The 25,920-nt window shown below is 38.6% G+C and overlaps 1 protein-coding gene across 2 annotated transcripts in view; it reads right to left on the reverse strand.

Annotated features, from left to right (window-relative positions):
• LOC129240059 (uncharacterized) overlaps nucleotides 1-25,920 on the reverse strand; it is a 144,856-nt gene that overhangs the window by 108,938 nt on the left and 9,998 nt on the right. The window lies entirely within an intron of this gene.

Here is a 25,920-nt window from a genome sequence, read left to right on the forward strand (position 1 = left end):
TGCCAAACACCGGTGACCCTAACAATAGAAAAAGAATCCCATATAGCAGAGTAGTCAGCTCGGTGCACCTCAGAGCACTCTGTCCAATAGATGGAGAAGAGGCAGACCATTTTCTATGCGTCCACTCGGTCTTCGCTCGAATTAGGCTTGAGTTCTGTGACACTGATGTGTTAAGAAGCGGCCACCTTGGCTCCTTGGCACCACAGGACCTACTCACATTTCTTTGGAGATCGGGTAGATTAAAAGAATATTAAAAAGGGAACCCGAGTGCAGTACGATGGACTTAATGTTGACTGAGTGTTGTACTTGTTAGTTGTCCGCCAAAAAAAATTGTATAAAAAAATTCATATTATAGCAAAAGAAAGGCGTCGTCCACTGGCAAGACTGGTAGAAGAGATCACTCAAAGCTAGATGGACATCTGAGTTAATACCCATCCTTACGACGTGATGAAAAAGGAACCATGAGAGAAAAAAAATACCACTTAACTCAATTCCTTTCACGTCATAGGATATTTCGAAGAATCAATTTGACCTTAACAGTTCCCCAAACTAGCCAATCTGCACGCAGAAGGAAGAAATATTGATACCTTGTTCGTACCTTGCCTAGAATTGGTTGATAAATAGAATGCAGGGAACACTGCTGGTCGGATTGCCGCAACTAATTAGTGGCCCAATTTATATGTTGGACACTCGGCTATAATACTCGGTGTGGGTCCAACTAATCCTGTTGGCTATTGCTTGGATCATATTTTAATAGGTTATTTAGTAGTAGAATTCCAGCGTGAGTGGGTTGATAATATAGCTGGTCGGAAAGACAACTTACGGTTCGCATTTCGACAAGGGCTAAAATCTATGAATTAGAGTTCGAACTGTTGGAGTCTTCCCTAGCGCCGTTCATCTGTTTGCTGACCTAACAAAACTTATGCGCGGAAAGCGTTTTTCATCAAATGAGTGGAAGCTGTGGAAGCGTATTTTGCAGCCCTTCTAGATTCCTATATCCGAGATGGAATTCACAAATTGGAATCTCCTTGGAAAAAGTGTCTTGATATTGAGGGAGACTATGCTGAATAATAAAGTGCAAGTGCAAGCCACAAAACTGTGTTTTTCTTATCAAACCGCAAGACTTATTGAACAACCTAGTACTTAATTTAATTCCCGTAAATGTGTTTGAAAAAATGTTGATGCTTGGACTATTTATTGCCACATGAGTCTATTATTTTGGAAGCGATAAAATAAATTTGAATAAGTAAGAAATATTTTATAAAGGGTCTTTCAAAAGTGATGCCTAGCTTTCAGACGTGAATAAATTGAATTGGAATTACTGAAACTTATGATGCAAATGGTCGATCTTTAAGAACAATATAACGCAAAATGGTGGTAACATTTTTGGTGGAAATAATCATCCGAATAAGTTGGCAATTCAAATGTTGGTGAACAAACTTCATGGATAGAAAAGGGGCTAGCAGACCAGACTGAATTTTTTTTGAAAAGTGCAGCCAATGTGAATAAAGCCACTAAAAATTCCAAAACTGAAACACGACATTCAGATCGAGATTGATAAACTCAATATGTGAGCAAGACCTTGAAAATTTTAAATTGCCATGGGCAGCCTGTAGACAAGCTCATGCCGGGCATTTAAATTAAGCCATTTTTCACATATAAGCAAAAAGCCAAAATTGTTTCACGGTGGAAATAGCTTTATTTATTTATCAATAAGAGATATTAAAAGAAACATAATGAAGAAGTTGAGTATATCGACTCCATAAATTTTTTTGTTTTTTGTCAAAAAGTAAAGAGTTGACCACTAGCAGGTGTTATTGGTGAATAGATTGCGCTATGGAAAGATGATTAACGATTTTTGTGGCCGTAATTGGATGGTATTGGTCTGGACAACGTTTATTTTCAACAAAACGGCGCAACGTGCCACACAAGCAACGAAACCATTGATCTTTTACGGGAAAAGTTTCCGGGCCGTGTTATCTCTCGAAGAGCTGGTCACAATTGGCTACCGAAATTTTGTGATTTAACACCTTGTAACTTTTTTCTTTGGAGCCACGTGAAGGAGAAGGTCTACGCCAATAGCCCAGGGTCGATTCAAGACCTCAAAGATGGAATTCGTGAGGCTATCGAGGACATAGGGCAGCTACTTTGCAATTCGGCTATGGGAAATTTCATGAAAAGGATATTGTCTTGTAAACTTGGTCGTAGTGGTCATTTGACTGATGTTCTTTTCCACTATTAACGGCATATCTTCCTCTTTATAATGAAATAAACATCCGATCATTTATATTAAAAAAATTGCACTTTTCTTTGAATATCAAAATAACACCTCTTATTAGAAAACCCTTTACTTACATTTCACTCTGTTATTGATTTTCGAAAATAAATCACTCTCACTTGAATTGTACTTTTTCACCCACGTGCACAAAAGTGAGGTTATTTCGGAATGTCATGAAATCATACACAATTTTTGTTGCCTTTTATTATTGCTTAATCTATATTTGATGGATTAAAATAGCTCGGATTATTTTATAATTCTTAACTGAGGAATAAAATTGAAGCAATACTGCAATACCATATCTGCGCCCAAATCCGGTAAAGGGTTAAGGGGGAACACCACTGTGAACGCGTGAAAATTAAGTGATTTTCATGAATAGGGATGATTATTTGAGAATCGGACAAACTATAATTTATTCAACATATATTCAATTATACTGACACAAATTTTTATTAAAAAATATTAAGAATTACAATTGTTATTAATGTTAATGCAATGGCGTCATAAAAAAACTGATGCACCCTGGTGGCCACGGTACAGCGGTGAAAAATCAGCTAAGAAAGCAAAAAACCAAAAAAATTCTTAATCTATACATCAATGGCTATCGTCGTACGTGGCGGTCCCTTTTTTTATTTATTGCTTTTTTTTTGTTTTTGAGAAAATGGTGCAGGTTTGAAAAATGAGTTTGTGTTTTTACCCTTTTTTTGTTTCGAAAGGCTGGAAAATATTGGGTAGTCGAAAAAGTCTTTTCGTATTTCTAATCAAACTTCAACTCATTTTTTTTTATATTTGTATTGAACTTTATTAAACCAAATATGTACCATTTTGGTCGACCACCTTTTGCCATTTTTCTTCTAGAGACATTATTCCATCAGTGTAAAGTTTTTGTGGTTTCTCGGCGAAAAACTGCGACAAGTAATTTTCACAGGCTTCTCTTGAAGCCAACTTTACTCCATTAAGGGAGTTCTGCATTGACCGAAACAAATGGTAGTCCAATGGTGCAAGGTCAGGGCTGTATGGTGGATGCATCAAAACTTCCCAGCCAAGCTCTCCCAGTTTTTGCCGAGTCATCAAAGATGTGTGTGGCCTAGCGTTGTCCTGATGGAAGACGACGCCCTTTCTGCTGATCAGTTCTGGCCGTTTTTTTTCCAATTGCTTGCGTCAATCTCATCAGTTGTTGACAGTAAAATGTAGAATCAATCGTTCGAGCAAGCTGGAGCAGCTCATAGTGGATGATTCCTTTCCAATCCCATATCATAACCTCTCGAGGCGTCAATCCTTGCTTTGCGACCATTTGTTGAGCTTCACCACCCTTGCACCATGATCTTTTTCGCACATTATTGTCGTATTTGATCCACTTTTCGTCTTCTGTTACCATTCGCTTCAGAAATGGTTCGATTTCATTTCGTTTCAGCAAAGAATCGCAGATGTTAATTCGGTCCATTAAATTTATCACAGACAATTTATGTGGTCCCCAAACATCGAGCTTCTTTTTGTAACCAGCCTTTTTTAAATGGTTCAAAACCATTTGATGATTAATGTTTAGTGCCTTGGCGATGTCATGGCAGCTTATGTGACGGTCCTGGTCAATCTTTTCCATAATTTCATCGACTTTTTCAACGAAAGGTCGACCGGAGCGAGGTGTATCTTTCACATCGAAATTTCCAGAACGGAAGCGAGCGAACCATTGTTGTGCTACACGAACTGATACAGCATCGTCTCCGTAAACTTCACAAATTTCATTGGTGGCTTGCGTGGCATTCTTCCCTTTTTTATACAAAAATTTCAAAATATAGCGAATTTCTTCATTATTTTCACTCATTTTTGAACAGCTATAACTTTTTTTCAACTTCTCCGAGTTTTTTGGTTAAATGAAGCTTAGAATGTCATCTTTCCAACACCATATGATATGACACAATGTGATTGGTAGGACTGGAGATAGATGACTCCAACGACATCTATTGACAAAATACGAAAAGACTTTTTCGACTATATATACATTTTTAGAGTTTTAAAAAACGGCTATGAACGACTGTAGCCAATACATGTAAAAATATTAAAAAAAAAATTTAAATCGGTTTATAATATAAGTTTTCGAGAAATTGAGGCCACCGTGTTCAGAAAAGACGTTTTGAGAAAAACGAGTTTAAAGTTTTTAAGTTAAACATTTTTTTTCATATTTTTGAATATATCTACTTAAAAAAAATGCAAAAAAAAAAATCGATTTTATTGAAAAATCACAGTGGTGTTCCCCCTTAAGAATCCTACACCAATAATGAATTTAGATAGTGAAACCCAAAATAATCTAAATTCTTACAAATTTTGCTTTCATTGCCTACAGCTCTTCCGTTTTATTAGTTTTAGATGACGAAAAACGCAGTGTAAGTGTGAAAAATAACACAAATTAAATTTTATAAATTTTAATAAACCTAAAATTTATTTTAAACATTGAATTTGTTTGCATTATTGCCAAGGAAATAAAAAAATACCATTTATGCAGAAACAAATCCAAAAACACTTTCTTGGCAAACTGTGTATTAGCGCTTGGGGTGCTCTTGACGATAATCCGTTATAAGCATCTTATTACTTATTAATATTTCTATGTGCTTTTGTTGCTGGTGTTGCTTCATGTAATTACAAGAAAATTTATAAATTTACACACCCACACACACATACAACTTGCGTTCTCCATCTTCGGCCAACCACATGATGCTACAAAGGCAAACTCGGCATAGCAAAATTACCACAACTCCATGTGCATACCCATGTATGGGTGTACGTGCTAACCACCGCTGGTATCACCACATATCAACATTTAAAATCATCTCATTATTTTGCATACATTTGCACTTTTACTACTTGTCCATCACAACTACGCTGCGCATTCATTAAACTGACCTCAAACACTTGAAGCAAAATTACATTTTCGTTACGTCTGTCGGCGCTGACACCTCGCTACTCCAAGCGCTGAAGCCCTTTAGCAAATTGCATACACTTTAGCGCTCTTCAAAAAAATATATATGTGTGTGTGTGTGTGGGTGTGTTGACGACCACTTTAGTAACATGGAACTGTAAATTGAACAAAGTGAGTAATTATTCAGGCATTTGCGGCCGCCACATAATTTGCTACTCTGCCACCCACAGCGCACTCTGTTTCTGCTCATTCCGTATTGCCATTGAACTGCTGGTTGAAAGACTTTCCCTCCGCTTTTTGCTTTTGCTTTTGCCGTTGCATGCATTTATTAATGCAATTTACGGTTTTTGTCAACTCGAAATGTTTCGCTGCCCAATGAGCGCGATTCCTATAAAAGAAAAAAAAAACAACAAATGAGTTCCATGAGTTTGAGTAGAGTTGCTCGCATGGCATGTTGACGGCGGATGACTGCTTGTAACTGCTGGCTCGTCACTTTTATCGCCAACATCACAGCTTCATGCATAAATGTTTCGAATTAAAAGTTATTCCACGAAATGGTTCCAATAGGTTTTGGGTAGTGTTAACTTTTCGGTTCCCAACGAAGGGTCGCAGAAAGGAATCATTGCTCAGAAATCGGCCACAAGCGAGTCATTTGCCCTCCATTGAATGCCGAATGAGTCATTTTGCTGCGCTTTGTCGGCAACACACAAAAAACGCTGCATACTTCGCGGCGAATGTTGGGGTTTAGTTCGTTTTGAGCAGAGCCGCTGAAAGTTTACTTTAGCAGGAAGCTTGGATGAAATCATTTCATTGCTGTGAGCGCCAAAATGTAAATGACACAGTGGTTCTTCCTTCGCGCTTCCTTTCCATGCCTTTAGCTCGATTTGGAAGCAAGCTAGTCATTAGTGCGCCGATAGGGGGAAAGCAACTAGTCATAAAAGCGTGGTCGAAAGGATAGCCGGTGCTAGTGTGCTATGTGTCATGAATATATGTGCACTGGTGTCCACGAATGTTTGCTTTAATTTGCGTCCTTTCTGCTTTCCATTGTTGAAATGCATGTAGAGAATTATTTGCGCTAATGACTGTGGTATTTCGTCAAAGTTTTGGGATTATTCCGGCAATTACATATTTGTTTAACAAAAAGTGTTATTCTTGGGGTGTATGCAATCGTAGTGTGTGTCATCCTTTTGTTGTTTTGATGCTAAGTGGATCTGTCACACTAGGAATTTTGTTTAAATTTGCTTTTAACAGTTGCCACCCCATTGGCAGGTTAAGTTCATCGAGTTTGTTCAACACGAGTTGTTATTCTACGGCGAGAGGTCTTTCAAGTTTTACATTTCTATGACTGATGTCTAAGTTAGGTTATAAAGGAGCTCGCTACGGTAAGAGGGTTCACTTAAGTTCATTCATTGTGCTGACAATGTCCAATTTTTCATCTGCCTCCGACAATACCATCCACAACATACAACCCTCTATTGATTTGGAAAGCTTGGATTGTTAACTGAAGATACCTCCAGTGGCATAGTCCGACTTTAACCCTTCTCATACACTGATGTTGATGGTTTTTCTGCGGTTGATTTTTTAGCACATCCTCTGTTGTTAATCCTTAACAAATCACAAAGTACTTTTATTGATGCCATGAAATTGACTTTCATTTAACCTGTTTTTAAGAAAGGTAATAAAAATGATATTTGCCACCATAGGAATATTTCAGAGCGATGGCAAAGCTTGGGCACATCATCCAGGATAAATTACGTTTTGCTGCCAAGAAGATGGTGCGTCCGGAGCAGCATGGCTTCTTTCCGTGCCGCTCGAAAGTGTATAATTTAGCTGTATTTTCGGATGATTGTATCGCTGCCTTGCAACCAGGGTACCAGATTGACCCCGCTTAAACCGACCGCTCTAAAGCTTTTGATTGGGTTTCACTTGCAATACTAATTAAAAAAATTAACCTGCATTGGTTTTTACTCAGCCTTCTTGAGTTGGATCACATCTTAATTGCTCAATCGCCATTGTATGGATTCGTCGACAATCTTAGGTCTCTTCCGCTCGTTGCTTGCTCTGGAATTCCGCAAGGTAGGGGTTCCGAGCCCATTGTTTTTTGCTTTGTTTATCAATGGCATCCAGACAGCGGCAGAGAAAATGCCTCTCATCTTTCAAACAAGATTTACACAGTGGATCAGCGATGTTGCCTCTGATGCTCATACGTTGTCCCACAGATTGTGACCTATTATTGGTCTTACCAAAAGTTGTAGTTTACTCATTTATTATCTCAGAAGAAATTTTGTTATCACCCTGTCATTACAAATAAGCTCAAGCTCATTTCACCTTGTGCGTTGGATGCACAAATGCAACCCCAACATTAAGCTTTGGCTAACGAGGTCACATGGAGAAGTGGTCTTTCACCTGACTCAGTTCTTCAGTGGTCGTGGCTGCTTAAAAACATACTTAAACAAGTACAACCACGATGACATTCTCTATTGTAATTACTGTGTTCGCGCCTTCGTTCTGCGAACGAAAAATTACATAAAGTCTTTGGAGAACCTTCTTCGTCAGTAACATTCATGCAACATATGCTACGCTCAAAAGACAGTTGGAATGCGGCATGCGACGTAGTGGCCGAGACTATGAAAGAGATAAGGTGTCTATAAAAACTGAGACTCAGCAGAGGCGGTTAATCATCTTCCCCCTACGACAGGGCGAAGACGCTTGAGAGCGAGAAGTGATTGAAATAAACAGGCATAGCCTGGTTTTTAGAAGGCTACTTGAGCGTAGGGAGCTACCAAAATGTCTATGGGAAACAGAAAAAATCACCTCGTAATGGAGTTTAGCCTCAAATGGCATTTCTGGACTATTTTTGAAGAAGCGCGAGCGGTTTCTAAAGCCTTTAGCGCAGCTCTGTTGTCACTACAGGCCCTGGTCTTAAGTCCTCGCCACTATCCCATATTATCCAGTTTACTCTCTCAGGTATTGCAAAGACTTTCGATTGAACGACGTTTACCATCGTACTTAAGCTGTAAAGCATCTGAAATTACTGTCCAAATATCAGCTCGTTCCAGTACCATTTTCAGCTTTGGAGCCGTCGGTGTAGAAAGCTTTTGACAAACTTCCCAAGAGAGTGGATCTCTCTATTGCTCCTTTAAAGGAAAACTAACGAACTTGTTCAAAAGATACTCCACGTATGAGTCTATGCCAGACACTTGGTGCCAAAAAACGGACGGCACTGCTCTGACCACTTTTTAAACAACTACCTACCAGCTTCGATCGCGTTGCCACAATCCTTAGGAATGCAGCGTCTTCTGTTAAACTGTAATGCATTTAGAGTTTACTTAGAATTATAAGTTTTCTTAGCTGAAAGGGCTTCTCTTGGAACTGTAGATATTTTTAATTGATCGAAGAAATTCGCCCTTCGATAACTAACAAAAGATTCAGTGAGTAAAGAATTCGATGAAAGCGTATTTGTTTTTTATTTTGTTGAGTTGTATAATAAACAAATTTTTTTGCCGGCGCCACTTTTATTATAAATTTCCTGAAAAAAGCAGAAAAAAAATTTATGTGTCTCTTTTGTGATTTCCCTCCTATCCGAATCCGCGTCCAATAACGAACACTTTTTTATCAACAGTTTCTTTAATTTTATTTCAACATTTATTCACGACAATTTCACGCATAATAAATAAAAATGCAACTAATTACTTTCAACTAAATGGATATGTACATAGGTATTTTCACATCTAGCGGATTATCAGAATTTAAAACGAAAAAAAAAATATAAAAACTGTTCGAACATTTAATATTTAAATTTAACAAATTCCTCGTTTTTGTTAGTAAATTCATGACGAACAAAAACTGCACGATGATTTGATGCACGCTTGCGAATCACTACTCAACAGGCCATACGAGCCAACAACATAAACTCATCGCACAGCGTGCTCCTCGAGTATTTTAATCGGTTTCCAATTCACATATTCGGAATTACTAAAAATCATTGTGACAAGCCCCATTGGGGGGCAGCATGCTTCAAAACCAAAGAATAGAGCTGAATAAGTGGAAGAAGAATAACGAAATCGATGCAAATATTAAATGGATAGCATCCCCAATGTCATGTCCGATTGAGTATGGCGGCGGCAGTGAAGGCTGCAGTGGCGAGGTGAATAGAAAAAGTACTGAAGGAAAGTAAAGCAGTTGGGGCGAGAAGAGTTGTGAAAAGTGAGCTGATTTGCTGCACAAAAAATAGTTAACTTAATGGAGTCCAATTACAGCTTTTAGGTGGTCCGTTTATAACACCGGCTGGTAATTCGATTTTCAATATTCAATATTCAATTTAGTATCTCAAAATTTTGTTCAAGCGAAAAGCAATCCATTTTGTGGATGTGATATAAACAAAGTTTCTGGCACACCAGAAGGTTTTTCAACCTTTTTTTGCATGTATTTTTTGTTTTCTCCAATGCATAGTTCCTGAGGAATGTTGTGTCAAAACTTCAAATAGATCGCCGCACAATTGACGGAGTTGCCAAAGACTAATTTTTACGTCTGCTTGACTTTGATACTTTTTTCTGAAATTTGTAATTTTCAAACTTATCCTTTTATATAAAAATGAATGTTTGTCTATATGTCATCGATGAACTCAAAAACTACTAGACCGATTATTATAAAAATTGGTATATAAATGTATTTTTCCACGGAGAAGGTTTATAGAATACGCTCATTGATGCCACTCGCCACCAGGTGTCGCTGCAGAGTAGCAACTTCTGCCCCGCTCAACGGATTTTCATAAAAATTAGTATGACCATGTATTTTTACACAGTGGAAACAAACATGACATGTTCATAGATGGAAGCGCTTAATCGTACGCGCGCCGTTTTGTTGAAAATAAACGTTGTCCAGATTCCGGCCCTAAAAAATCATTAATCATCTCTCAGTAGCGCAATCCATTCACCGTAACCATTGCTCCAGCTTTATTTTCGAAAAAGTAAGGTTCAATGACTTCGGTGCAGCAAACAGTCACACGTTGAGGATGAAGAGGCTTTTCAACAATAACTCTTGGATTTTCTGAGCCCCAGATCAAACAATTTTGCTTGTTGACGAAGCCACCAAGGTGAAAGTGAGCCTCATCACTCAAGTTGATTTTTCAATGGAATTGCCGATCATTTTCATGCAATCCAATCAGCAAAGACACGACGTTGTTGATGATTGGCCGGCTTGAGTTCTTGTGTTAGCTGGACTTTATATAGTAAGCCTTAAGACCGAAATCTTTATGCAAAATACGGTGTAATGACGTTTGTGGAATGCCTCGTTCCAAAGAACGACGAGGAATGGACAAACCTCGGTTTTCTCCAACACTTTCAGCAATATTTTCGGCTGTTCTTGAGCGACGTGCACGGGTTTTATTCTTCTCATCACTAACTTGTCCCAACAGCTCGAGATTTCTCACCAATTTCTGTATTTTCACCATTTTTATAGTGAATTTTAATAATTTCAATGCGTTGTTTAGAAGGCAAAGCATCTGATTTATTTAGCGTTGAATCAGGAGTAAAGCAGGTAGATGCGCTGTCTACGCTTGTCATCAATCTGATCCTGGGCCATATAATTAACGAGGTTGATCCATCGGGCACTATATTCAAGAAAGTTTCTTTTTCAAATGAGTGGCTTTGCAGATGACCTGGTTATCTTCGCGAGAAATATAAATGTTCTCAGAGAAGTATTTCAAGCACTCCGATCAAAAGCAAATTTTTTCGGTTTAGAGATCAACGAAGACAAAACGAAGTATCTTGCAATTAACACGTTGAGAAAAGCGCCAGATCTAAAAATTGACGATCACGAATTTCATAGCGTGGATGAAATTAAACACTTCAAACTGCTTCTCAGTAGAACAGATGATACAACGATTGCTATCCACGACCGTGTACAGGCTGCAAACAGGCTGATTTGTGAAAAGCGAAGAAGACGGTTACGGAAACGGTGGTTAAACGACATTGAAGACGATCTCAGAAGCATAGGAGTGACCAACTACCATAGCCTGGCTATGGACCGAGATGCATGGAGAAGAATTGTGCAGGAAGCTAAGGCTCACAACGAACTGTGATGTTATGAATGATGATAAATATGCTGAATCAGTCTCCGGTTTTACCTGAAGATCGAAAAACTTCATCAGACGATGGCTTGCCATTGTTGGAATGGAGATCCAATATTAGGAAAATATTATAAATTATTTCGGTGTCGCATTCGTTGGACTACTGTCCCGCGACTCCACATCCAAATGAAAAAATAAAAAGAAACCACAAAATCGTTCTGAATGACGGAAAAGTGAAGTTGCTTGAGTTAGCGGACATCATAAAGATATCAAAAGAACGGTTGGCAATATAAATTGCATGAAGACTTAAGTATGAGAAAGCTCTGTTCGAAGTGGGTTGCCGCTTTTGTTCTCTGTTGACCAACAACAAGAACGTGTTGATGATTCTGAGCAGTGGTAAAACTACATGAATTGAACTTCGAATCGCTCCCACATCCACCGTAGTCGCCAGATTTGGCTCCCAATGACTACTGGCTACTCGCAGACCGAAAAAAAATGCTCCCCGGTAACCAACTTCGCTCGAATGAAGAGGTAATCGTTGAAACTGAGGCCTATTTTGAGGCAAAAGGTAAATCAATGAAATGTTAGAACGGCGCTGGAATCATTGCGTTGTTCTTAAGAAAAATTACGTTGATGATGATGAGCTAATTTTGAACAATAAAAAAAAAAACGTGTTTTCTTTGTCAGGCCCGGGACTTTTCAGCCCAGATGTTATGCTTAGAGCGATTATATGCTATTATTCTTTTTTTCTATTGTACTTTGCACGCATGCTTGAGTTCTCTGCACACAAATATCTACCAAAGTTGCCATTGCTCTTTCTTTTGACTCTGTTCCTTATTGACGCAGCTTACCACTTGTATATTCAAATGAAGTCAAGCGTGCGGCTGATATTTGTGTGCAACACTACACAATTTTATTCCACTACACGGCTTCAGCTGAATGCTAGACAACTAGTTCAGAATTTGCTTACTGTTTGCAACAAAATTCATCCGCTCACTCATTCACTTCCTGCATTATGCATAGACTAATTCATTCATGCGCTTCACTTTACTCCACTCACTCGTTCACTCGCTCACTCACTCACTCACTCATTTGCGTAATTCGCACATCTACTCAACTGCTCTCAAGTGTTCAAAGTCTCAGCTCGATGGATTGTTTTGCCATTAGAATGTTGTGGTCGAGTTGATTTATTCATGGCGGAAAGTTAGAATTTAAGTAGTAAATATGTGCGTGCAGACCCCCACGACCCACACACCACCCACAAGTTGCCTGTGCGCTTTAAATTTTGCATGGAAATGCCGATTAACAATTCCGAAATTTGTATGTGGTGCGTCTTCTAGTACGTCCACCATAGTTTCACACACGGCATTGTTATTTCATGCATTGTTTTAGTTTCTGCGTTTATTTTTGTTGTTGTGCCAATTTTAATACTACGTCCCACAGTATCCATCTGCAAGTTGCGCTGATTAGTACTTGACCGGGCGCAATGGCAAACGCTTTGCGAATTTTGTCGCATTTCCATGTTTCAATACCGCGCCCATACCGTTTTTTTGCCCTTTTCCATGTGTGTGGTGGCTCCTCTTTAGCCATAGTGCAAGTGTGTGCGCAGAGTGCAGTGAGCTGGTGGTGCAATCATGGACACTTTTAATGAACAATTGCAAACCACTTTCGTTGCCCAGCGAGCGCATTGCAACCGAGGTTAGCCAACGCTACGCGGCCAGCGTGTGTATGTATGTGTGTGGCAAATGTTGATGCAATACTCGCAGCTGCGCCACAAAATGCGATGCCCCACTGCCCGACCACTGAGCAAATTGTGGGAATTTAACTATGGCATCCAGCATGACCTTTACTTTGGCGCCCACAGGCGGTCCCACAGTCGTTCCGCAAGGGCTGGGTTGGTGTCCTCGATGAGTTGGCTGCGGTAGGCGTGGTTTGGGTAGCTTCGCGCAGGTAATTTCATATGAATGAAAAGTAAAGTTCACATATGCATCCCAGCGGATGGGAAAGACACTCTCGCATGCACACATACATACACATATACACACGCTGACTATTCGTTGGTTAAACGACTCATATGCGCCACAGGCATGTTGCACGCGCTGCGGAGTCTATGGGCGCCCTGTATGAATGCTATTTAATGAAAGTTTCATTTCGCTACGCTTAAATTTTGTTGGATCTTATTAAACATAAATGCATATACCTATATGTATTTAGTTGTAGGAATATCAGCTGCTTATCCTTTGGTAGCCGAATTTAAATTTTCCCTACCAAATGATTATATTTTCATTGTATCCACTTTTGTCGCTCTCCTTTGCTCCTGCTTCGTGTTTTGCATTCAAACTCATTTTTTGCTTTTTGTATTTTCTGTGCTGCATTTTATTTTGCGACTCTTTGTAATGAATATTTAATCAATTGCTCCCTGGGCGCCCCAACTAGTAGTAGTTACTGCCAGTCATTGCTCGTTCTTTGCTCGCTCACTTGATTGCATTGCTTTTACGCGCTCAGCTCAAAATTCTTATGACCCAGTCGCACTCATAAATATTGTAACTGGTTTAGTTTCTATTTTTATTTTTTATTTATACATCAGTTTGAATATTGAAAACTTTTGACACCCACTTTTTCCCGTTTGCTCTTTTGATTTTCGTCTTGTTGTTCTTGATGCCACTGCAATGAAAAGATTTCTCTCCAAGGGTCTGTCGAAAGGATGTTGTTATATTTAAAATGCGCAATTTTATGAATGCGAAATATATGACAGAGTGAAATTGGATTTTAGTTAAGCCATGCGCTAAAGCGTGATTTGGAAATTATTTGCCCGGTACTTGGGCGAAATGGTATAGTTAGCGTTTTTAAAATTTTTGAAAAATATTTTTAATTACAATAATTAAATGGAATTTGAAGGGAACCAGAGTTACAAAATTGATTTGCAATTATGGATATGTATATGTTTGCCAACTGAAGAATGTTCCATCTTGGGCTCATTTCAGCAATGCAAATTTTCTTCTTCCGATCTGTCCCTGGTTCCATTGAAGTGCCGTGACATTTGTAAACTTAACGCCCTGCTTTGCACACTTTTTGTGGCACAACAAAAACATTATTGCCTGCTAACTTTGCAGTTAAATATTTCATTTCTATACTGATGAGTAATTTTTTTTTAGAATTTGCTCTGAAATAAAAAGTAGCTTTTCCAAGAAGGCATCACGGATTTATGAATGACCTCAAGATTGCCGACGAAAGGTGTAAATTAGACATCCTACAACACCTTTAATTATTGCATCATAACAATAGTTTTTTTTTTTCCTTGTTCACTCCACTCGGGAGCATAGACTCAGTCTCGACCAGACACAGTCTTGCGTTAGTTTCGTTAATCTATTTTGCTTTCTGGCAGAGGCGTAGCAAGCTTTTTCAGCGCCTGAGGCAAGGTGACAATTTAGCACCACGAAAAAAAAGTTCTACATTATATCCGTACGATTTCGGCGCCCTCTTGGTCTGGCGCCTGGGGCGGCCGCCTCACTCGCCTCGCCCTCGCTACGCCACTGCTTTCTGGCAGGGTAGGTGATTAGGCTGCCACTAGCAGTTCTAAGTAGTGGAAATACTAGTACCCATCTCTTGTTGTTTATGAACAACGCCTTCTTATTGATTGGAGCGCCATCTGTGTGTCACATTTTTCTATCAAAAGGATCACACAGATGGTTGAGGACTGCCGTAAATTTTGGTGTGTCTGCGCTATTACCGCGATTGCCCGCTTCCTCTTGCTGGCGCCATTGATGCAATGTGTAACTGTGTATTTTTTTTGTTTTTTGCCCTCTGAAGAGGCACGGATCTTGTTTTCTATTTTCAAAACACAAATGAGGAAAATCAGAGTTTCTCTGCTCATCTTAATGTTCCTCAAATATTAGTTGTACGACACGGCCATGATCCCGGGAAGATCAACAACTTCTGTAGGGAACTGTTTCATGAAACTTTTAAGACAAAAACAAATAGAAATTTTTAAATTTATGCAAATGAAAAAAGATACAGGTAATTTATTTATTTATCTTCGTCGCAACCTACCTAATAGACAAATAGTTAGGTATGCTATGGGCAAATACACAAATAATCAAAAAGTCAAAGCCCTCATAAATTTAGGCAAAGAGCTTAACGTGGGTGTATATTTTATTTACCGAACTATTTGTGATCATTTCCTACTAAGTATGCATGGAATTGTTTGGGTATCCATCTAGCTATCAACTCTGATAGCTATCGCTTAAGATTAGCCGCAAACTGTTATTGCATGAAAAGCTTTTATTTATGCTTTGTGTGGAACTTTTAAGCTTAACCCCGTTTGCTATGGCTCATAAATACTAATTTAAAATCAAAACATACAACACAAACAGCAACAGTTGAGGCGAAATTGCAAAAGCAGCAACAGCAACAACAACAATGATGCAGCAGATTAAAGAATACTGATATCTGAGCGATTAATATTAATTTTGTCAGCTCTCTCCGCCTGCCCGTATAAGCAGCTGACAGTTGCTCTTGCTGCTGCTGCTGCTGCTGCTGCGGTTGCCGCGGCTTGCTTTGAGCACCGCATTGCAACTTAATATCTTGATATTTTCCTAAAGCGCATAAACGCACACATGCACGCCAAATATATACAGTTTTATATTATTGTTATATATATATTTTTTTTATTTTGTCTTGCTTGTGTGCGGGTAAATCGAGCTTAAGTGCGCATTCATGTTATGTTTGCTTTTCTTACAACTTTGCGCACGTCGCCGTTGCCCCTATAGTCCGCTTACCCCTGTGGCTCTTGCTTTTTCTATGTTTTTGTTTTGACGTTAGCGCTTTTGAGTGCATTTTGAGTATAGTATATACATGTGTGAGAGTGTGGGTATATACATATATGTATGTCTGTGAGTTTTCCCAAAGCCAGCAGTCAACATTAACATTGCAACAACAATAGCAAAAAGAAAAACAACATTGACATCACAATCATCTTTATTAACATCATCCTTTTTGGTCTTGATCATCATCATCACCGTCATGTCAACTTCATCATTAGCCAGCAGCAACTGCATGGTGTGCATTCAGCATACACACACACCCACACGCACGCTCAACTGAGACGTGCAATTTGATATATGTAAGTATTTGTAGGATGGCTCACAAGGATATTATTACTCTGCTTGGCTCTGCTACTTATGTCACAGATGCGAGGGCATATATGCGCACAAAATTATGCTATATTAAGTGTAGATGGAGATGTGGAGATGTATGATTACGCGTCTGCGTGGGCGTTAGTCTCTGCTGTTGTTTGATAACACTGCATTTTTTAAGCTCATATTTGTACAACTTAGCTGTTTTTTTTAATATATGCGCTATGCTTGTATTAAGTTAGCAATTAAATCACCAGCTCGACACATACAAGTTGCACCAAAAGTATAATCGGATATGGGTAGGCAGTTATATGCATATATACATTTGTATAGGAATACATGGATAAGAGAATTCTTCACGAAACGAGTTGCTGTTTCCCACCTGAGCTACAAAATTTATTATATTCCAAGATTTACGCCAAAATACTTCGGAAAAATAGCACGATTTACGTGAGCTGGACCGATTTGAAAATACCTACGAAACTCTCATTATTTTGATTCCGTTGAAAAATTTTTAACCTTTTTATTCAGATCATTTAAATTTAGGCTCGTCTATCTTCGGATGTAATTTTTTGAAAAATATATTTTTAAAAATTGATTTTATTTATAAAACCATGATTTTAGAAGGTCGATCTCAGTTAAATCCTCGTATTTTCTCGAAGTATTTGGTAGAAGTCTAGAAGCTAATAAATTTTATAATTACGATGGAGAAACTGCACGGATCTTTTTGGTATGGAAAATCATGTACACTAATGTGTATTAAGGGTCTTTCAAGATCCAGTTTCTTCTTCAATTCAAGCTATTGACATATTTTAATAGAAAATGAATAAATTTTATGAATGATTTATGATATTTTCGAAACTTCAAACCATAATTGCGGCTCTATCTCGCCATTTATGTAAGTAATTAGCCATATACAGGGTTTGATTGAAAAGTAATGAGCCTTATTGTTTTAAGCAGTTTTATTAAACCTTTTGGCTTATACAACTACTATCCTTCAAAATAGGACCCTTGAGCGTCAATACACTGCTGGTAGCGGTTCTTCCACTGCAGGAAACATTTTTTAAATTCATCCGCCGGAATCGCGTTCAATTCGGCAGTCACAGTTTTTTGGAGCGCCTCGATGGAGTCGAAACGCCTCCCTTCAGCTTTCTTTTCAGGCGCGGGAACAAAAAGAAATCCGGAGGGGACAGGTCTGGGCTGTAGGGAGGGTTGGGAAGCACCGGAACCCCCATCTTGGCCAATGCAGAGGTGCAGAGGAAGGCGCACTTCTTTGTAAAATGCCGCGTTTACAGTGCTTCCTGGAGGTACAAACTCCTTGTGGACGATGCCTCGAGGGTCGAAAAAGATGATCAGCTGCATTTTCGCCACTGCAAAATCCTAACACACTTTTAAAACAGCTTTCACACGCGGAGCGATGTTGACTGCACCGCTGTTGCCAGCAAATTGGGACCGGTTTCTAGTGGAAGGGGAAGGTCGAACGATCATTTTCCCCACCAGCCGATTCGGTTGATCGCTTGGCAGACGCTTCGCGCGGAAAGGCTCATTACTTTTCAATCAAATCCTGTATGTATACAGGGTGCATAAGGTATTTGAGGACATGAATTTATAAATATGGATATATCTCTCCCAAACCATTCGTTTTCTTTTTGCCCTTCTTCCGATAAGACATGGAGGACTACAACTTAACTCAAAAAATGATGAGTTGACGAGCAGTTTTTCTTGTTATGTGAATTAGAAATCTGTAATATTCTTAAGTACGCCCGTTCCTTCGTTCATAAGCTACACCGTAAATTTGTATCGTCAGTCGACGATGCGGAATCTGTTACAAAACGCAAAAACAAAGGGAACGTTCTGACGCTGTCCGATCTGCAGAATTTATTAAACAACTAGCTGTACCCGGCGCGCGTTGCTACGCCAACAACTAAAATAAATTTAAGAACTTGTCATATTCGTTTCTTCTGTGTAAAAATACATGGTCATACTAATTTTTATGACAATCGGTTGAACGGGACAGAAATTGCTACTCTGCAGCGCCACCTGGTGGCGAGTGGCATCAATTATCATATTCTATAAACCTTTTCCGTAGAAAAATACATATATATACCAATTTTTATAATAATCGGTGCAGTGGCTTTTGAGTACATCGATGACATACAGACAAACATTCATTTTTATATATAAAGATTGCAAGCGCTCATTGACGAGGACTATTCGAAATGAGAGCCCTTGCGAAGGAGTCTAATATCTCTAAGGGTCTTATCAGTCGAGGTGTCCATAAATATCCCCAGTATAAATCCTACGTTTGCGCAGAAAACAGTATATTTTGGAGCAAATTCGATAACAGTGAGTTATGCGATCAAAACGGCTGCTCAACAAAAATTTTTGACAGTAAAGATGTTGACCAAGACCAAAAATCAACCGCAGAAATTACCAGAATGGCAGATGGCTATGTTCCAACCCTGCAGAGGTTTCTGTTGTCAAGCACACGAAGTTTCCATCCACTATTTAGGGTTTGTGAGCATTTTAGGTGTTGTGTGCAACAAAGAACATGTCATGCCTCCACACTTTTTTACTCAAAGATTTCGAGTGAATTCTGCGGCATATATCGAGGTTGTAGAGTCAGTAATGAAACCCTGAATTGATAAAATACGCTATGATATCCCATACATCTTTCAGTAAGAGGCTGTCCCATGACCACATAACAACGAACTTAAGGGGGGAGCCTGCTTTAGAGGCTTCAAAAAATCGTGTTTGTCGTGGATTTTTTTAGGAAGGAAAGAAATATTCAATTGAAACGAAACTTTCAGATTTTATTATTATATATCTCAACAGTCTTCTCAAATTTTTTCATTAAAATATATGTCACATTATGCCTGGTGCAAGCATTTTGCCGAGGCGCCTCGAGTGTGCATGTGTCGTACGGCGGGAAAGATGCAGGTCGCAATTTTCATCTCAAACCAAAAACTCAAACAAATTTTTATTTTAGTATAGTACTCGTATAGCTTCTAGTTAAACCAAAAAAATTAAACAAAAAGAGAGAAATTCAACAATTTTTCGCTAATTAAAAAAAAAATCATTCATAATCATGACTTTCTTAAGGTTTTTTAGGTTCAACTAGAAGAGAATTTAATTCCGAATGCAATCAATGTTATCTCGTTTCGATAGGACGTTTAACTTTTTCCCTATATTTCCCGCTAATTCGGAAAAATCGTAAAAATAAAAAGCCGAGAAATCGTGCGTCAAAGTTTTTGTATATAAAAAATCCGCTCTTATAGCTGCTCGACACTTGCTCACAATTTCTTCTGTAACTCCGAAAATATTTTGAATTTGCTTCTGAAATTTTGAGGACACATTCTTAGATAGTTTGGGGAGACTTTTATGAAAAAAAAATCGATTTTTTGAAGCCTCGAAAGCAGGCTCCCCCCCTTAACTCCGTCCGCCTAACTTCCCAAGCCTTAATCTCCTAAATGACTACGTATGGGCGCAGTTAAGTGTGAAAGCAATGAGCATCCTCATAACACCATTTCTTCCCAGAAGGCTTCCATCAATACTGTTACGGTCAATATGATCAGGAGCATTTGATTTTAGGATGCAGTCATTTCCGGGCTCGTATTGCAGCTAAAGGAAATTTTATTGAATTCTATTGATTTTTAATAGGTTAATGTTGAGTAAAAAATTCCTGAAGTATCATTAAATTTTGTTCAAAATACTTTTACTCTCAAGTTTTTCGCAATTACCGCACGCACCCTGTGTATACAATAGGAGCTCCGTCGCAGTAATTTCGCACCGAATTTTATCTTTGACAGCTTCAATTGTTTCTGTTTTACAGTTGAACAAGAATAAAATTGCAGAGCGAACTTCGTCGTGCGGAGCAATGGCCTCGGTTGATATTTGTCGCAACATTTCGCGCTGTCAAACAGAACGCCGAGACAACGAAATTCGCTCCAAAAGCGAGAAGATGAATTCCCATATTTATCAATTAATTCAAATAAAGAAAGTTTTAAATATTATTTTTAATATCTTTTATTATTTTTCATTATTTATTTTCATTATTTATTTTCATTATTTACATTTAAATTATAATATGCAAGGCATTTCTGCAAGTGAAGCAACGTTTGCAAAGTAGATTTGTTTACATTTTGCACTGAGAGCTGCTTTTGCCGCCGGAGGCGGCCACGAAATTAAAAATTAATCTGTTCACGACGAACATCGTCAGGCGCACTTCGCCGTCGCTTTGCATGTCTGCAACCTCAAATACGTGCTCTAACCACAAAAAATTGCACCTCCACGATTTATTTTTTTCATTCATTATACACCCCATTGCAAATTATAAAGACACCACTACTAATAAAATGATAAATGAAAATACAGTTCATACTACAACAAAAACTATATAATATAAGGTTTCAAACTTTGCCAAAGCCTTTCAAAATTTCATGGAAACTCTCAACTGTTTAACCATAATTTTAGAATTATTCTGAGTATGCAGTTTTACGGTCCATTGAATTTTAGTTAAATAAAATGTAAGTTTCAAATGACTATAAAATACTATTAATTTTTGGGATTTTTTTTTTTATGTCTTTTCACGCCTTTTCCGACGTATTTATATTTTTTTGCTGCATAATAGTCCCACTCAAGATCTACGACGCCAGTGCGAACTCAGGTTAGTGTCGTTCGAAACTTTTCCGTAAACGCAACCTAACAAAAATGAATGAGAAGTACGCGAAGCCTTTTGAGGCGATATTTTTATACACGCATTCGAGAGGGCCGAAATTACGCCGCGGCTGAAAAAGTGAATAAAACATCGAAACAGTTAGTTGTGATGTAGAATTAGCGGTATAAGATGTACAAAATGTTGATGACTTTCCCGAGCGCGGCTTGAAGCGAATGACGGCAAAAAAGCAGGATAAAGTGATCGACCAACTTTCTAAGCGGGACCCTTCTTTGTGACTACGCCAAGCACTATCAGTTCTTGCTAAAAAGGGAATAGATGTGAGTATCAACACCATCGAACGACGACTGAAGGAGGCGAATATATCCTACCGTCACACATCATCAAAACCACTGCTCTCAGAAAAACTGGTTGAGAAACAGCAAAACAATGGCGTCACAGTATTGGACTGACCTTCCCAGCCCCCAGACATCAACCCCATTGAAAATGTGTGGGGAACTATGAAAACGTATCGTGGCGAAAGGCCTGTCAATGACTTGAAGCAACTCGTGCGTCAAGTTCGCAAAATCTAGTCCTGTTTGTCGACGAGCTACGCAGAAAGCTGGTTCAAAGCATGAAGAAGGTGCCAGGCTATACTCGACAACGATAAAGACTACACGGCTTATTGAGTAATTGCGACTAGTAGTTTTGTACATACTTTCAAGTAAAAATATGTTAAATATATGTCTTTTAAACTTCATGAATAATCGCGGTTCTCTTTTTCTGACCCAGACTGTATATTCACCAGTTTTGCAATGGATGAATTATTTTCGTAAGGTTCTCGAGCGAAATTAAACTCATTTTTGCAAATTATAAATCTTCTAGTAAACAGCTGACAAAAGAGACGCATCGAACTGTGGCAGCTAAATACTATTCCCCCAACAGTCGATTCTACGTTACCGCAACGACCCGGCGAAAAGGGCCTGTAACTCCAGCCACTATCCCCAAACATTTAGGAGCAATATTTATGCTATTGCAACAACCAAATTAAACATTGCTGGAAAAGACACCTTAACCTGAATCACCCTGTATATGTACAAAGTATGTTCGTATGCATACTTTTAAGTCCACATATATATACTGTTTATTATTATTTCCCACCGGTTATTAACTTTACGCCGACGGTGGATAGTCAGTGAATTGTACTTAATATCTTCAGTACACATTTCATTTAATTTATTATTATTTTGTACACTTAAAACATCAATTCGTTGCGGTATCTTTATTGTATTTTTTATACAGCTGAGTCTGTTTTCTCAGTACATCAATTGTTATTTTTTTTTCATCTTTTATATTAATCTTTACTGCTACGCCAGCCGAGACAGCTGCGCTATAAGGAATTAATTAACTCAGCTGGCGATGCATTCCAATAGAAACTGTAAATATGCAACTAGTGGAAAAATTTGTATCGACTAGTTCCGCTTCTGAAATGAGGTGGATCACCTATAGACGCCTTATTCTATGCAAATGAAACAATTAAAGGTGAAAAACCCACTCAGAGTTAAATTACTAATGAAGTTAGCCTAGGTTATAGTGGCTGTCTTCATCAGAAATTTTTATTTTGTGGCGCGAAAAATGAAAGGCAACATTTTTGCAAACTCAGAAATGTGAAAAATATACTTGTATATATTTTATAGTGAGTAGATAATAGTATAAATATATATGTATATAATTGGCGCATATACCCTTTTTGGGTGTTTGGCCGAGCTCCTCCCCCTATTTGTGGCGTGCGTCTTGATGTTGTTCCACAAACGGAGGGTTTCAAGCCGTCTCCGAAGGGCAAATATTTTTATGAGGAGCTTTTCATGGCAGAAATACACTCGGAGGTTTGCCATTGCCTGCCGAGGGGCCACGGCTATTAGAAAAATGTTTTTTCTTAATTTTGTTGTTTCAACGAGATTCGAACCTACGTTCTCTCTGTGAATTCAGAATGGTAGTCACGCACCAACCCATTTGACTACGGCGGCCGATAATATTAGTTGAAGTAAAAAGTTTTGAATGTTTTTCGCCAGCTGCCTTCACATTACTGCGGACAAGATGAAAAGTTAGAACAGGTGGCCAAGAAAATGTGTTTCGTAAGGATCATATAGCCATATCCACTCATATGAGACTGTTTTCATAGCTACGTATGTCAGTTTAATAGTCGAAGTAACGCAAAAAACTTTAAGAACTTTTAATTCACATAATATTTGGAGGTGGTGTACTTTGATCACTTTACGACCTGCTTGAGGAGCTGGAGAGGAGCGGCTGCAAGGTGATTGCCTACGCGGATGACGTGGCACTTATTGTCAGAGGCCAGTTTTTAGATACTCCGATGGAATTGATGCAGGGTTATCTGAATCTGGGTGTGAATTGGACCGCAAATTACGGCCTTTCGATAAACCGTATCACAAATCAATCAAAACTATGGCAAAACTACATAAATTGAACTTCGAATTGCTCCCACATCCACCGTATTCGCCAGATTTGGCTCCTAGTGACTACTGGCTATTCGCAGACCTAAGAAGAAGCTCGCCGAATTGTGGCAAAAAATAAAGCGCTCTACAAAAGTGGTACTGAAATAAAGGGTTTTCCAAAACGTCATTACCCCGTATTTTGCATAAAGATTTGGGTCTTAAGGCTTATAAAGTCCAGTAAACACAAGAACTCAAGCCGGCCGATCATCAACAACGTCGTGTCTTTGCTGATTGGGTCGTTGAAATGCATGAAAATGATCCGGAATTCCATCGAAAAATCATCTTGAGTGATGAGGCCCATTTCCACCTTGGTGGCTTCGTCAACAAGCAAAATTGTCGGATCTGGGGCTCAGAAAATCCAAGAGTTATTGTTGAAAAGCCTCAACGTGTGACTGTTTGCTACGGCGATGTCATTGGGCCTCACTTTTTCGAAAATGAAGCTGGAGCAATAGTTACGGCGAATGGATTGCGCTACTGAGAGATGATTAACCATTTTTTATGGCCTGAATTGGATGGTATTGATAATTGGACGTTTATTTTCAACAATACGTCACTACGTGGCACACAAGCAACGAAACCACTGATCTTTTACGGGAATAACACCTCTTATTGGAAAACCCTTTATTAGAGCAGCGCTGTAATGATTGTGTTGTTCTTGATTCAAATTACGTCCATTGCTTAGAGGTCATTGACTTCAAATTGCTTTCGACAACCGCTTAACAGTTCAGCTCACAAGCGTTGCGGCCGAAAGATGCGTTTCATCAGCAGGTTTTGTGTGTAACAGGTTCAGGTCAAGATTTGAATACTTCACTTTAAACGCCTTGCTGTTCTTACGTACACATTTGGAATGCAATAACAATAAATATTTTTTGTTGTTTTTTTTGTGAATTCAATTACCCTACAGTATATTTAAAAATTGATATACACGTGCAGTCTACACGTGCGGGCCATTTGAAAAACAAAGGAGAGCGCACATGAAATTTAAAAAACTATCAGACTTTAGGTGCAAAATATGCAAATTGTTGCATGAAAGAGTTCATAGAAATGTAAAAATAGTCAGTGACAGGCTGTGCACCGAGTTTAATCTTCATTTTGATAGCTTACGCTGCATACATACATACACATAAACGCTCGCTTGCAATTGCCAAGTGCTGAAAAATATTTAAGAGATAAGGGAAAAGAAGAACAGGAAAACACCATGAAATCATCTTATGAATAAGCGGGAGTTCCGCAACAAAAGCTACTGAATGATGGACAAGCACATGTACGTGTGTGTGTGTATATACATAAGTCTGTGCGTAATACGGAAACTCTGGTAGAACAAATACTGCAGTTTAAGTAAAGAATAATTGTTTTCATTCAATGAAATTCCACAAAAGCGCTGTTCTGTTTTGCAAACTGCAGTTGGTGCTTGGATTGATACAAAGCAGACCCGAATCAGGGCTATTTATTGATTTAACAAGAAAGTAAGGCTCTGTACTTACATTTTATTGGAAAAAAATAACACAAGTAATATTCTATAGCTGTTTGCAAGTTTTTTAGAAAGTGAGATGATTATTGCGTTGATTGGTATCCGGTCATTTTCCCGAATGGAATTTCCCGAATGCCGCTGGCCCGAATGTCTAAAATTCCGAATAACCAAAATCCCGAATGCCATTTTCCCGAATGCCAGTTTCCCGAATCCATTTTCCCGAAAACCAATTTCCCGAATAACTAATTTACCGAACATTTTTAAATAATTGACGCAATATCCAATCGAATTGTGGAATCAACATGAAGCTGCTCTCCAAGGAGCTTGCAGAACGAACAACGTCAGTGAGGGGTGGCATAACCGATTCGCGATAGTAGTGGGAAAACACCACCCAGATTTGTACTCCCTTCTGACAAAAATACAAAAAGAGCAAGCCGATACAGAGTGTGCTATTGCGGAGTTAAGTTTAGGGAGATCGGTAAGAGCTGCACCAAAGAAGAAATGGTATCAGCTTCAAAGCAGAATCCAAGCGATCACAGCTTCCTACGATAATTATAGAAGAGAAAACAGAGTATTGGACTATTTAAAAGCAATTTCTTATAATATTGTGCTCTAATTGGTTTACAAATATGTATATGTTCACTTTTACAAAAATTTATTGCAGTAAATCCTTTATTACTATATTAATAAAAAAAAATTTTATTTTTCGGGGACATAGCCATTCGTGAAACTGGCATTCGGGAAAATGGCATTCGGGATTTTGGTTATTCGGAATTTTAGACATTCGGGCCAGCGGCATTCGGGAAATTCGATTCGGGAAAATGACCGGGTCGCGCTGATTTGCTTTAAATATATTTATTATATATATAGCTATAGCAAACT

This window comes from Anastrepha obliqua, chromosome 3, assembly GCF_027943255.1.
Source record: "Anastrepha obliqua isolate idAnaObli1 chromosome 3, idAnaObli1_1.0, whole genome shotgun sequence".
Taxonomy (NCBI): domain Eukaryota; kingdom Metazoa; phylum Arthropoda; class Insecta; order Diptera; family Tephritidae; genus Anastrepha; species Anastrepha obliqua.